We start from the raw sequence: 13,477 nt of genomic DNA on the forward strand, positions 1-13,477 counted from the left end.
CGGATAACCCTCTAAAACACCAAAAATTATCTCAGGTGTTTGGAAGGATATGATTGGAATAATTATTATTATCCAACCCTTTTTGAGAAAGTTGTTGTTTTAGAGGTTATCTTCGTGACGGTCAGATAACCTCTCCGTCACATCGTAATCCTTAACAACTTTATCCGGCATATTGAAAGTCCCAAGCCAGGGGTTTCTCCTCTAAAATCTCTAATCTCTATTGCGTACTTTCCCCATAATATCTTTCTCACATCCCGTACCTTATAAACCCTATAATGTACCTCATCTTAGATGAGGTATGTTATAGAGGTGTGAGGAAGACGCTATGGGAAAAGTGCACGACAGAGATCAGAGATACAATGGGAGGATCCTTCATTAGCTTGGTACATTCTAAACACCGTAGAAAGCTGCAAGGGCTTATGATGCGGCGACGAAGTTGTTTCTAGGCTAGAAGATGTCACTAATTTTCGTAAGGATAATCCTCTAAAACACCAAAGATTGTCTCTGGCTTAGAGGGATAGGATTGGAATAATTATTATTATCCAATCCTTTTTGAGAAAGTTATTGATGTTTTGAAGGTTATCTTCGTGAAGGTCAGACAACCACTCCGCCACATCATAATCGTTTACAACTTTATTCGGCATATTAAAAGTCCTAAGCCAGAGATTTTTCCTCAGGAGTCTATGAACTCTATTGCGTACTTTCCCCATAATGCCTTCCTCACATATCTATAATGTATCTCATAAAACCTATAATGTACCTCATCTTAGATGAGGTATGTTCATCTTAGATTAGGTATGTTATAGAGGTGTGAGGAAGACACCATGGGAAAAGTGCATGACAGAGATCTAAGATTCAATGGGAGGATCCCCTTTTAGATTGGTACATTCTAAACACAATAGAAAGCTGTAAGGGCTTATGATGTGTCAAAGAAGTTATTTCTACGCTAGAAGGTGTCACTAATTTTTGTAAGTATGACACTCTAAAAAACCAAAGATTATCTCAGGTTTTGAAGGATAGGATTGAATAATTATTATTATCCAATCCTTTTTGAGAAAGTTGTTGATGTTTTGTAAGTTATCTTCGTGACGATCAGACAATCTCTCCGTCACATCGTAATCCTTAACAACTTTATCCGGCATATTGAAAGTCCCAAGCCAGGAGTTTCTCCTCTGGTTGAGATCCTCAGTTGTGTACTTTCTCATAACGTCTTTCTCACACACTATAATGTACCTCATCTCAAGAAAATCGTTTCCTTTCTTTTTCATCTGAAAGGAAATAATTTTAAAAAAATATTTTTGTGTATATAGAAGAATAAGTGAGTAAAACAAAAGAAGCAGAGTGGTTTATATAGCTGTCTCTAAAGGGAAATTTGTGTGGTCCACTTAATTACATGAAAATATAATAGATTCTTTTAATTTCGAAAAATGACTACATTCCAACTTCAATGTTTATTAGATTAGATATACAAATTAAAGAAAGATTTTTTTTATGTTGAAAAATCTTAATAATAATGTGAATAGACAATATAAGATTTATTTATTTATGTTACAGAATCCGGATAATAATGTATATTGATATTACAAGATATTTTTATTTATGTAACGGAATCTGAAAAATAAAACATAATTTATTTATTTATTTATTTTGTGTGTGGGGGTGGAGTGGTGGTGGGGGGGGGGGGGGGAGGGGGGAGATAAGAAGGTAATGTTAATCCAATTATACCCATGACTCTTAATTAACAGAAACTGAAAATGTTAACTTTTTCTTACACAAACTAAGTAGTGCTACTCCATATTTGAACTTGTTATGTTATATAACATGTTGTACATCTTATTTTTATGTTATTTACTTAACCATATATAAGAAAAAAGAATTAATGTCCCTATTATATTCTTGGTAATAATTGTTTTCGAAAACTATAAGTACTTTAATTATGATATGATGTTATGATTTTTCAAATACCAACTAAGGATAAAATAATTAAAACCCTTCATAATTAATGTTTCCTTAGTACAAGGTAGAGATACTATAAAATAAAATTTTAAAGTATGAAACCATTTCATAGCAACCTAAGATAGATTTAACAACACAATTGGTTGCAACAAATATTGAACATATGGAAAATAAATTAACCATAATGAAAATTTGAAGAAACAAGAATATTATTGATAAACAATATTATAGGTACAATTTTGTTCCTCTCTTGATTCTTCTCTCTTGAAAGTTCTCTAATTTAGTTGAAAAAAATTCTCATTGAAGGTGAGTTTCGAACTTGGGCCACTCAAGACAAGCATAACACTATATATCGCTAAGCTCAATTATGTTAAACTTAGGCATGTTTTACAAACTTCAAAAAGGCAAAATGATTACAGAAAAATGAAAATGCTCAGGCAGGGAATCAAACTGGGGCGAGAGTTTGTTTGTGACTGCTCTAGCCATCTACACTACGGGTTATTTTAATTTATTATTTTAGGGTGTCCATAATACACTATATATCAATATAAGTGAAAACATTACGTGTATATATCGTATAATTTTTCGACGAAGGGTGTCCAAAACAAGGTGGCTCCGCCCCTGAGAGTAGCCTCCTGGAATCTTAACTAAAATCGAATACATCTTGTAGAGTCTCAACTAGAGTTGGACACCGTCTTGTAGAGTTCCACAAATTTGCAGTGTCTATAAATGTCTTCGACTTCAAAACTTCTCGAAATGCAGACTTAATGATACTCAAAGACGAGACTCAAGGTACCTTTCACCTTTGCAATTTTATGGCTTTAGATTCAAAGATTTGATTTGTACTAAGAGAGGAGATGGACATATTTGGTCTCATTGGGGGTGCCATAAATCGTAAACAATAAAATTTGTTTCTTCTGATTCGTCTTTTTAAAAATAAATTCACTGCTCTTGTAGAGAAATGTGTGACGTTTGATCCACAAGCTTTCTTTGGCTTCTTGACAGAATTTTAGTGTGATTTCTAAATTATGTGGACTTCTATTTATAGTTATAGAACAAAGAATTTATGATGAGAACATGCTTCAATTTAAGTGATGACATAGCAAAAGAAATAGTATAAAAACAAGTTTCTTTCGATCGATCAGATTTAAGTGACATAACAATATGATTGATCGAAATACACCACTAGTAGATGTGATACTTATTTTGACACATGAACTTTGATCAAATAAATTGTAAAAGGATTACAACAATAAACTTTATATTACAATTAAAATAAGGAACTAGTGTTATATTTAAACTTGTGTAGTGTATTGAAGTTGCACATTGATGTCACTCATTATGTAACAGTAACATGCATTTGTAGTTGAATTTAGGTGGCAAAACACTACATACAATCACAGTGACGTCGTTTCAAACGGATGGATTCCCAAGCTGAACGTCGTTTTCGAACTATTCGCAACCACCTCACTTCCACCGCCGCCGTCGATCAAGAGCAGCCGTCACTTCTCCGCCGTAAAAATGCCGCCGGCGACTTCTTCTTCGGTATTCTTGCGCACCCACTTTTCTAAATGAGAATGCAGCTGTATATACCTTCTTTGAAAATTCAATTTCTTAAGTAGCATTTCAACTTTGTGTAACTAACTGGGGAACTATATATGGGGAAATAAAAAAACAAGCTAAATCTCCGTATATGCTGTAAGATGAAATTAATCATTAAAAGATTTGGATAAAACAAAAAAAAATGCAATCTTTAGTTGAGATTGACATACACATACTCCTCAACTCCATGTTTAACATGAGTTGTACCTGCGTTTAAATCTGAGATCAAATCATCCACAAACATAATCAGAATTTAAGCTATTTACAATGTGCCACATCACTATCCTTTTAGGCTATAATCGATCAACATAAAGTCCGAATTTAACATATGTAGGTTTGATTTGGTCTACAGCTGTGTAGATTTGGGGGTGGGGGTGAATATTGATGATCAGGAGATTCACATTTCCAACCAATGTACTTGATCATTATCAGGGCTGAATCGAAGTGTCGGTGAATAGAGGAGATAATGAGTAGAACTATGAGTCTTGAAGAAAATGATCATTTGCATGTTAGGTACCTGAATAGAGACCCAAAAACAAATCAAAGATTCACCAAAAACTATCTGTATTCTTTGTAGTACCAACTATGAAGAGTAAATCCTTTCTCCTAATAATTGTTGTTTGGTTTGTCATTTAGGACATGAGGCATCTCCTCTTTTTGTCAACTAGGCAGTGTTGAAAAAGGAGATACTGCTATATCTGGATAATTCCAACTGGTATCCCAGATCTCTTGGTACCTAGTCTTGCTTCTCCAACTCCCTAGGGAAAGCTAGAGATCTTCCCCGTCCCCAAGCCGAACAAAACTAAATAGATAGCAAATGGTCCTTCAAAAGTAGTTTACATCTTACTTTATATCAGACTAGATCCATACCAGGTATAAATTTGGAGAACTTCTGTATGCAGCCTGGTAATGTAAGTTGAACTATTTGTTGGATTTACTGATTTCGTATTACACTTCCTCTACATGTTGGTCTGACCTCCATTTTACCTAGCTTGTTGTTTCAGCTTATTACTTGGAGATCAGACTACCCTATTTTCTGTTTCTTTATCTATCTATCTATCTCCCCTCCATTGGTTCTTTGCTAATTATTGAACTTTCACCAGAGCAAGGATTTAGTTATGCGCTCCCTGAAGAATTGAAGACAGGAAAATGGAATGTGTACAGGTCAGAACAGTTAGTTCAAACTCTTCATGTATTCGACACATTACTGATTTCTAGTTCTTTTAAATCCAGATCTGCTCGCTCTCCAGTGAAACTTATTAGTAGATTTGCAGATCATCCTGAAATTGGTACCTTACATGACAATTTTGTGTGAGTAATCAAACTTGCTTGATTGACTCCCCATTTTCCTTTTCTTCTCAAGAAAATTCACCACAATTTGAATTCTTTTTCATCTTTTTTGTTTTGATTTGTTTGTCTGGTTAGGCGATCGGTTGAGGCATTTCCAGACTGCAATTACGTAGGATCACGAGTTCAAGAAGATGGAACAGTAGGAGAGTATGTTAGCCACTGGAAGCCTGTAATTGAGCTTATGATTTATCTTCAAGGCATACTCATCCAATGTAACATACTCTACAGGTACAAATGGATGACATACAAGGAGGCAGATACTGCACGGTCAGCAATAGGTTCTGCACTAGTTTGTCATCAGATACCAAAGGCAACTTACTTTATCAATTTCTTAAACCAATTTGGAAGGCTTTCTGTTCTCTTTCTGAATTTACTTGTTCTCATTTTTCAGAAAAACTATAAGAAGTGAATATTTTCTGTTTATATACTAATCATTTTGATTCCTTCGCTTCTTGACAGGGATCTCGTGTTGGTTTATATTTTATCAACCGACCAGAATGGCTGATAGTCGACCATGCCTGCTCTGCGTATTCATTTATTTCAGTTCCTTTATACGATACTCTTGGTTGGTCTTCAGACATTATCAAAAATAAATTCATTTGATATCTTACCAATGTTGCTAAATCTCCTAAGCCATAAAATTTGTAGGTCCAGAAGCTGTAAAATATATTGCAAACCATGCAGCAATTGAAGCTATATTTTGTGTGCCAGAAACATTAAATCATGTGAGTTTACTTGCAAGTTCTGTTGAGGTGACATGGAAGTGGAAGAATCAAGCAGTTACCAATATAGGCTTTAGACCATTTTTGAGGTTTAACTGTTCACTTGCAGATAGAATATTGGAACACGTTTTACTTGCTATGATTGTCCCATTTGAATTGAGAATCTGATGTTTTGGATCTTCTTTCTACTGGCAATATTTTGTTTTTGTTCTTCCTGATGATTGATTTACTAAAAGATCCTAACTTTCCACCGTCATAGGTGGATTATATATTTTAAAAAAACTTAAAATCAACATCCTGGAATTTGGCAAACTTTAAATGCAGGGAAATAGAAAGAGATGTACGTGATAGACCTTTCTCTTCTGTACACTGCTTTCCTTGAAGTCACTGTTGAGGTTCTTATTTATGGGATTACTCTTCAAATTGCAGTTGCTTAGCTTCGTATCGGAGATTCCTTCGCTGCATTTAATTGCGGTATGCAAAACTGTCGCTTTATGGTGATTGAAGTGGTGCATAACTATGATATTGCCGATCTGCAATTCATCGGTCCTCATCTGGCTTGGGTATGATGTAGGTTGTTGGAGCAGTAGATGGGAGAATTCCATCACTTCCACCGTCATCTGGAGTGGAGATCATATCATATTCAACACTACTTAGTCAGGTGATTATATATACTCAAAGTCGTATTTTTATGGTATGAGAGTTTTAGATTTTGTGCCTAGTAGGAATGAGAAGATGCAGAGATGTGAACATGGTACGTATGGTAGTTTTGTGCTGCATATGATCTTTCACATATCTGAGTTAATGACATGGGTGGAGTTGCAAGAGATATATCTATAAGTTGTAATTTCACTAGCAGCACTGAAAATGCCTACTAATGTATTTGTACTTCAATACTTGATTGTTAAGGTTTCATAGTATAGTTAATGATTTTCTTTCAGGGTCTCAGCAATCTTCAGCCCTTTTGCCCACCAAAACCTGAGACTGTTGCTACGATATGCTATACGAGTGGTACAACTGGGACCCCAAAGGTACATCAGAATATCATATACTCAATTCTAAATGTTATTGCTTTCCAGAATTGAAGCAAATTGCATTTCTTTTATCTAACTGATAGGGTGCTGTTTTGACCCATGGAAACCTGATTGCAAATGTTGCTGGTACGAGTATTGGCATCAATCTATACTCTTCAGATATGTGAGTACTAGTGATTATAATAGCCCAAATATCAGCATGAATCACTTTTTTGTTGAAAGTTCTGGAGCTAAACATCTCTTACACTCAGTTGAAACTTTCTAATGAAAACTGTAGATTTTTCTGAAACCTTTATCTTAATTTTAATAGTTACATATCATATCTTCCGCTGGCACATATATTTGAGAGGGCTACCCAAGTATTGCTGGTCTATTTTGGAGGAGCTTCTGGATTTTATCAGGGAGTATGAGACTTACCATAGAGTACTTTCTGGATTTTCTTTTAGCAGTCCTTGCATGAACCGTATCTGTCAAGTCTAAAGATTATTCTAGCTCGGATTCGTCGATTAATTTTTTTCAAACAATGGCTTGAAAACATGAAATAAAAGTAATACAACCATTGGGGGGGGGGGGGTATTGCAAAAGCATAAAGCTGTTCATTGCTGGAATCAGTATGTGAATTGTAGGTTGGAAGTCAATGATATCACTGTACAAGAGACTTAACTTATATAGATAACGTGAATTGCTTGTTTTAGATTCATTTCATTTTTACTGATCATGATATTTGCTACTTTGTTTACGCTTTGTCATTCTTTCTGCTCCTTTTTGTTTCTAATTTCTGAATTCCTTCTTCAGGAATACTGCATACTTGTGAAATCAAAGAAATAGGACTATAAAAGTAAAGGAAACTAAAGCCCCTTAAACCTTAATGAAGTCCAGCTTTAATTAATCTATATAGCATTTTCCTCCTCAAACTTTTTAAAGTTTTTGGACTCTCCATTTGGACAGGCTGTTGCAAGTACCCCCGGGAAAAAGTAGAAATTCTATGTATCTAAATTGTTTTCTTTTATTCTGAAGTTTTTTAGTTTATTTTTTCCCTTTTCGTCTCTGTTGTTTTATTCTTCTTTCCTTCTACCACCATTGCACCAGAAAGTGAATTCCCCTATCCTTCTCCTCCTTGTCCCAATCTCCCTTTCCTGTTGCTTTAGCTCTATGTCTTACTCTTCTACTTGCCTGATCATATCCTCTTAAGGCTTCCTTTCATCTTCCTCTTGCTTCTTCGCCAACAACAACTTTCCATTAACTTTCCTGCTGGTTACTGCTACTTTTGTTTCTTCTTCACCTGATTATCCACATCCCTCCTTGTCCTTATTCTTTTCCACCCTGTTGTCTAATTTTTACTCTTTTTGTTTCTCCCTTTGTCTTGTTCACCGTGCCTAGTGAAGTAGCTTGGTAGTATGAAAGTGGTGAAAAGGTAGAAAACCAAAAAGGGAAATGTAAAAGAAATGAAGTAAGGGCTGCATTTGTGTTTCTACTTTCAAAGGGGAAAATTTTCCACAAAATTATGAAGGACAAGAATTAAACTTAAGTTGATGGAGGGAAAATGTGCACCTCCTAAAGGTAAAGGTTTTATTTTTTGCTTGATGACATTTAGGAGATATTATTTGGACAAAAGATAGTAAGTCTTGAGACTCAATTGTCTACAATATTCTAAGCAATGTCTTCACACTTCTCTAAGGAAATACTTTGTTTAACTTTACTATGCATTCAGGATAATCTGAAACTAGTGGATGATATGGCTGTATTAAGGCCCACTGTCTTTTGCAGCGTTCCTCGGTTATACAATAAATAATATGCCAGGTAATTGACTCTTGATGCTGATTTGCTATATGTGGTAATTTTAGTTTTATGTGATCCTCAATTAACTTAGATGCTTCCTTTTGCAGCATTATGAATGTTGTGAAGACATCTGGTTCTCTGAGAGAGAGGATATTTAATGCTGCTTATAATGCTAAGAAGCAAGCAATTTTTAATGGTGAGATATTTTTACCTCTATCGAGTAATAGATGGCTGCACCTGTGCATCTTGGACTTTTTCTATCTGGGTTGCATCATATAATGTTTCTTTAGGATTTAAGATTGTTTCCTTAGAGGTCTATTTGTATGGAGATCGGTGCATATGGGAGTTAAGATACACATTGTTTCTATTATGTTCCAACACATGTTTAATGTCCTGTTGAATCGCTAATTGTCTCGCAATTGACAAGAATCATTTTTTCATTATGTGAAGTGACAAGAACCTTTTATCAGGTAGCTTTTGATAGTGCAGCAGCATTACAGATAATACTGATTAAAGCTGACAAAAATGTGTTTCGGTTTAGTGAAATTTCTCGAAACATGATCACTGCATGTTCTAAATTAGGACTGGTAAATTTTTCATTTCTCATGGGTTTGGAATATAAAATTGGTAAGAGTTTCAACAGCATGCTACATGTGCTTGCATGGGTTTGGCCCTGTGTCAGCTGAAGATGAGGCTTCAACAACTATTTGTGTCAAGTCTCGCATTAGTGGGATATGGTGAATTTGGACTCCTTGTATGGACTTGGGCGATCCTTCCATCATAAGCTAGCTTTTGGGGTTGAGTTAGGCCCAAAATCCATTTCGTTACATCGTAGCAGAGTCAGACCCTTCCCCAATTTATGATTTACTGACGTTGGGCTTCCATATTAAATTGTCTACGCTCTAGATGTTCAGTCTCGGGTTTGGAGCGGGCTGTTAAGTCCCACATCGGGTGGGATGTGGTGAATTTGGACTCCTTATACGGACTTGGCAACCTCCCCTCATAATCTAGATTTGGGATTGAGTTAGGCCCAAGACCATTTCTTTACAATTTGTAGCTTGATCTGCAGTCAGTCCCTTTACCAAGTCCACCATCCATGTCTAGTATCTCTCGATATTAATTTAACAGCTGTTACAGAAGTGAAAAGTTGGTGGATTCATGTTAAAAACCACCTGTAGTATGACATAGCCACAACTTTTCAAAAATGAAACACTATGATCTAGGCAGCTTGTACTGAATGCTTCAGCCCTCAATTACACCAGTGAGGTAATTCTTTTTTAATTATAACGCTTCTTGACAAGTTATGTTTTGATGCTGACATGTTATTCTATACGAAGCCCTTTAGTACTTCATTGATTTTGTGAGTAAATGTATAAAGTTCAACTACCTTGGAAGCAGCTCTTTGATATGGACTCTTGACGTCTCCTTAACTGTAAATTCATTTCTCTCTTCTCGGTAAGATGGGAAAAGGGAACTAACAACAACTATACCTTAGTCCCAAACAAGTTGGGGACGTTTATATGAATCCCACTTTCACTTAAACTCATTTCATATCATCATACTCAATAAAATAAAATAAAATAAAAAAACAAGGGAACAAAGGAAAGAAAAATAACAGAAACGTGGGAAACAATCAAACTCCTGTGCCTTTTTGTTTGGGCAGGGAAGCTACTTAAAGGGGATAAAGACTCACTCGTTGACTATTTTAAGAAAAGGGAAAATGAGAAAGTACTTTAATGGACGTATTAATGTCTTTGTTTATGCGGTTGGGGATGGCGGGCTTATATTTTCTCTAACTAGCTCGCAAGATAACAATTTGTGCTTGCATGTCAGGGTGCTTTTAGTTTTGATGCTTTATAGTTGGATTGCGCCGTTGGTGCATTTTTAATTAATAGTATTGACCTTCCAAACAGCTCTGTAGGTTGAAATCCCTTGCATTTCTAGTAGGATTAACTTATGAAGAGAAGAGAAGGAAGACACATCTCTCTTTGCTGTGATATATATATATATATATAAGATTCATATTTCCTTTTCCAGGAAAGAATCCATCCCCATTCTGGGATAGATTGGTATTCAACAAAATAAAATCAAGGCTAGGAGGAAGAGTTCGTTATATGGTCTCAGGAGCTTCACCGTTATCTCCTGATGTAATGGACTTTTTGCGGGTGTGAGTTGAACATGTTTGACTTCATCAAATTTCTCCAATTATGATCAACTTATGAACTTAAACTGAGACCAGATACTTTTATTGTATGAAATGAGCTAAGCAGTTTTATTGTTCAGATGCTTCGGTTGTCAAGTTATAGAAGGTTATGGAATGACCGAAACTTCCTGTACTATAAGTAACATGGATCAGAGTGATATCTTATCTGGTCATGTGGGCTCTCCTAATCCTGCATGTGGTTAGTACAACTTCAAGCAAGTACTTCTTTCCATTTGTCTTATGACTGGACAAGGACTAATTATGTTTTTTTTTTTTTCATGTTTTAGAAGTAAAGCTTGTTGATGTCCCTGAAATGAACTATACATCTGAAGATAAGCCTTGTCCCCGTGGTGAGATTTGTGTAAGAGGCCCCATAGTGTTCCAGGGATACTACAAGGATGAAGTACAGACGTAAGGGCATTTCTTTAACTGATTCACCCTTTTGTAGTTTGCATATAAGCAGGGAACCGTCCAAGTTAAATTTTGAAATTATCCAATTACATTGTTCAGGCGAGAAATGATTGACAAAGATGGATGGCTTCACACCGGAGATATTGGAGTGTGGCTACCTGGGGGGCGCTTAAAGATAATTGATAGGTGAGAGGATATCTTATAGTACCTGCCTTGGAATTATTAGAACGATCCCTAGGGTTCATAGAGGTATTGTGAAGTAGTTTTTCTTCCTTTGTTGCAATCTAATTTATGTTCCTTGAACATGGAGAATTGACAAGGTTGCTTCTTGTTAACTATAATCCACTTTACTGAAGTTGCATGGTATATGGAGGTCAGTGGCTGCTTGTAGAAAGTCTTACATTTTGCTATTTGTTGGCAGGAAGAAAAATATTTTCAAGTTGGCACAGGGAGAATATGTAGCTCCTGAAAAAATTGAGAATGTTTATGCAAAGAGCAAGTATGTTGCACAGTGCTTTATACATGGTAAGAGCAGAAAATCCCATAATCCCCCCCCCCCCCCCCATGTATGGCACCTTTAGAAGACCTACTATACTCTTGTCTGCTTTGTCAGGTGACAGCCTGAATTCCTCTCTGGTAGCCATACTGTGCGTGGACCCAGACATGTTTAAAGCATGGGCTATAAATGAAGGCATCAAGGTGACACCCTGAATTCCTCTTACATCTTCAACCTGCTCCTATGAAAAAACTGCACAGATTTACACTATTTGGTTTATGTTGTTATACAAGGAAAGAGATGAGAAAGATCAGAACAATATTCATCATAACATAAGCTGGCCAGAAAATATAAGGGAACCTGAAAGACCATCTACCTTCTGAATTAACTATGTAGAACAGGAGGTGTGACCGGGTTCTTTATGCCTCCCATGTAAGATGAATTTGTGAATAAAGGGATGAAAATATTCATTACTGATTCCTCTCCTTAGAATATACACATCCTGAGAGTAGATGGTAGAAAATCTTGAAAAAGAACAAACCAAGTCCATTATCTTTTCACCTCCTTACCAAACTAGAGGAAAGACCCCTCTTTGATTATTTGTCTTGTCTACTCTTCCCTCTAACCTACATGTTTCCTTAAGAAACAACTCCATACTTTATCGACGACAAAATTTTCTTTCTTAACAGCTTGTAAAATCATAATATCATACCTTTATTTTGGCATTAGTTAGTTTCTTTTCTTTCCACAATCGTACACGACATTTGGAATGTAAGAAGTATGCTTGCACTTGTGATTATATTTATTAGTTTTGTTTGTGATTATATTTATCTTGGCGGGAGCAGAATAAAGACGTGAAACAGCTCTGCACTGATCCAAGAGCAAAGGCTGCAATATTGAAAGACATGGATACCGTTGGAAAGGAAGCACAGGTAATTTGAATTCCCCTGCAATGAAATGTAGTTCCTTGTCTATTCAACATGTTTTTCATGGCAAACAATTTGCAGTTGCGAGGCTTCGAATTTGCAAAAGCTATCACTTTGGTGCTTGAGCCTTTTACTTTGGAGAATAATCTGCTTACTCCAACTTACAAGGTAAGTGTTGTTTCGCGATTATTATACAACTAGATAAAGTCTCCATTGCTCAAATCCTTTTCTGTATTTCTTGTCCTTTTTTCAGATAAAAAGGCCACAAGCAAGAACATACTTTGCTAAAGAAATAGCTGACATGTATACAGAACTCTCAACATCCAATTCTTCTCCAGATAAAATCTTGTGAAAGACACAAATAATATTCTGATCTTATGCTGTGGAAATGTTGTCCATCTCCCAATGGAACTGTATATTTAAGTTAAAGTTAAAAATTGACGTGTGGATATTCCTAGAATTTTAACACATGAGTTTGTCACAATAATTTGTTCGTTTGTACACCTTTTAAACCGTCAGCACTGCTCCAAGATTTTGTGTATATCGATCGAAGATCATGATGGAGCGATAAGTATTTCTCCATCCTTAATCAAGATATTGGATTTGAGCCTTGGTGTATGAACTCATCTTTGATAGGGAACACTTTATCCTAAAGTGGAACTTTGAACGCAATTCCAAAAGCTGGACAAAATATGTTGCACATTTATCTGCTTAAATTTTAATTGACAGAGTTATACGGTATGTTTACTGGTCAAGCCGTGGGAAGTGAAACTCCAAAACACTGTCCTAAAACTAAACATTTATATAAGTTGAAGCCTGCTAGTGAAATTTCATTATCTTGGAGTTAGAAATCTACACAGATTTTGAAGTTTGAAATTGTATAAACTCACGAACTATAACTTATACTAATAAAATTCAACAACATAGTTCTATAGTCCAATTCTAACATTGAGTAATACTTAGAAAATTCTCCAGAACTTTCACTCACATTTGTCTTT

At 35.7% G+C, this 13,477-nt stretch overlaps 1 pseudogene; it reads left to right on the forward strand.

Annotated features, from left to right (window-relative positions):
* The first annotated feature begins 3,290 nt into the window (after positions 1–3,290).
* Positions 3,291–13,101, forward strand: LOC101255032 (long chain acyl-CoA synthetase 6, peroxisomal-like; annotated as a pseudogene).
* Positions 13,102–13,477: the final 376 nt, after the last annotated feature.

This window comes from Solanum lycopersicum, chromosome 9 (genome assembly GCF_036512215.1).
Source record: "Solanum lycopersicum chromosome 9, SLM_r2.1".
Taxonomy (NCBI): domain Eukaryota; kingdom Viridiplantae; phylum Streptophyta; class Magnoliopsida; order Solanales; family Solanaceae; genus Solanum; species Solanum lycopersicum.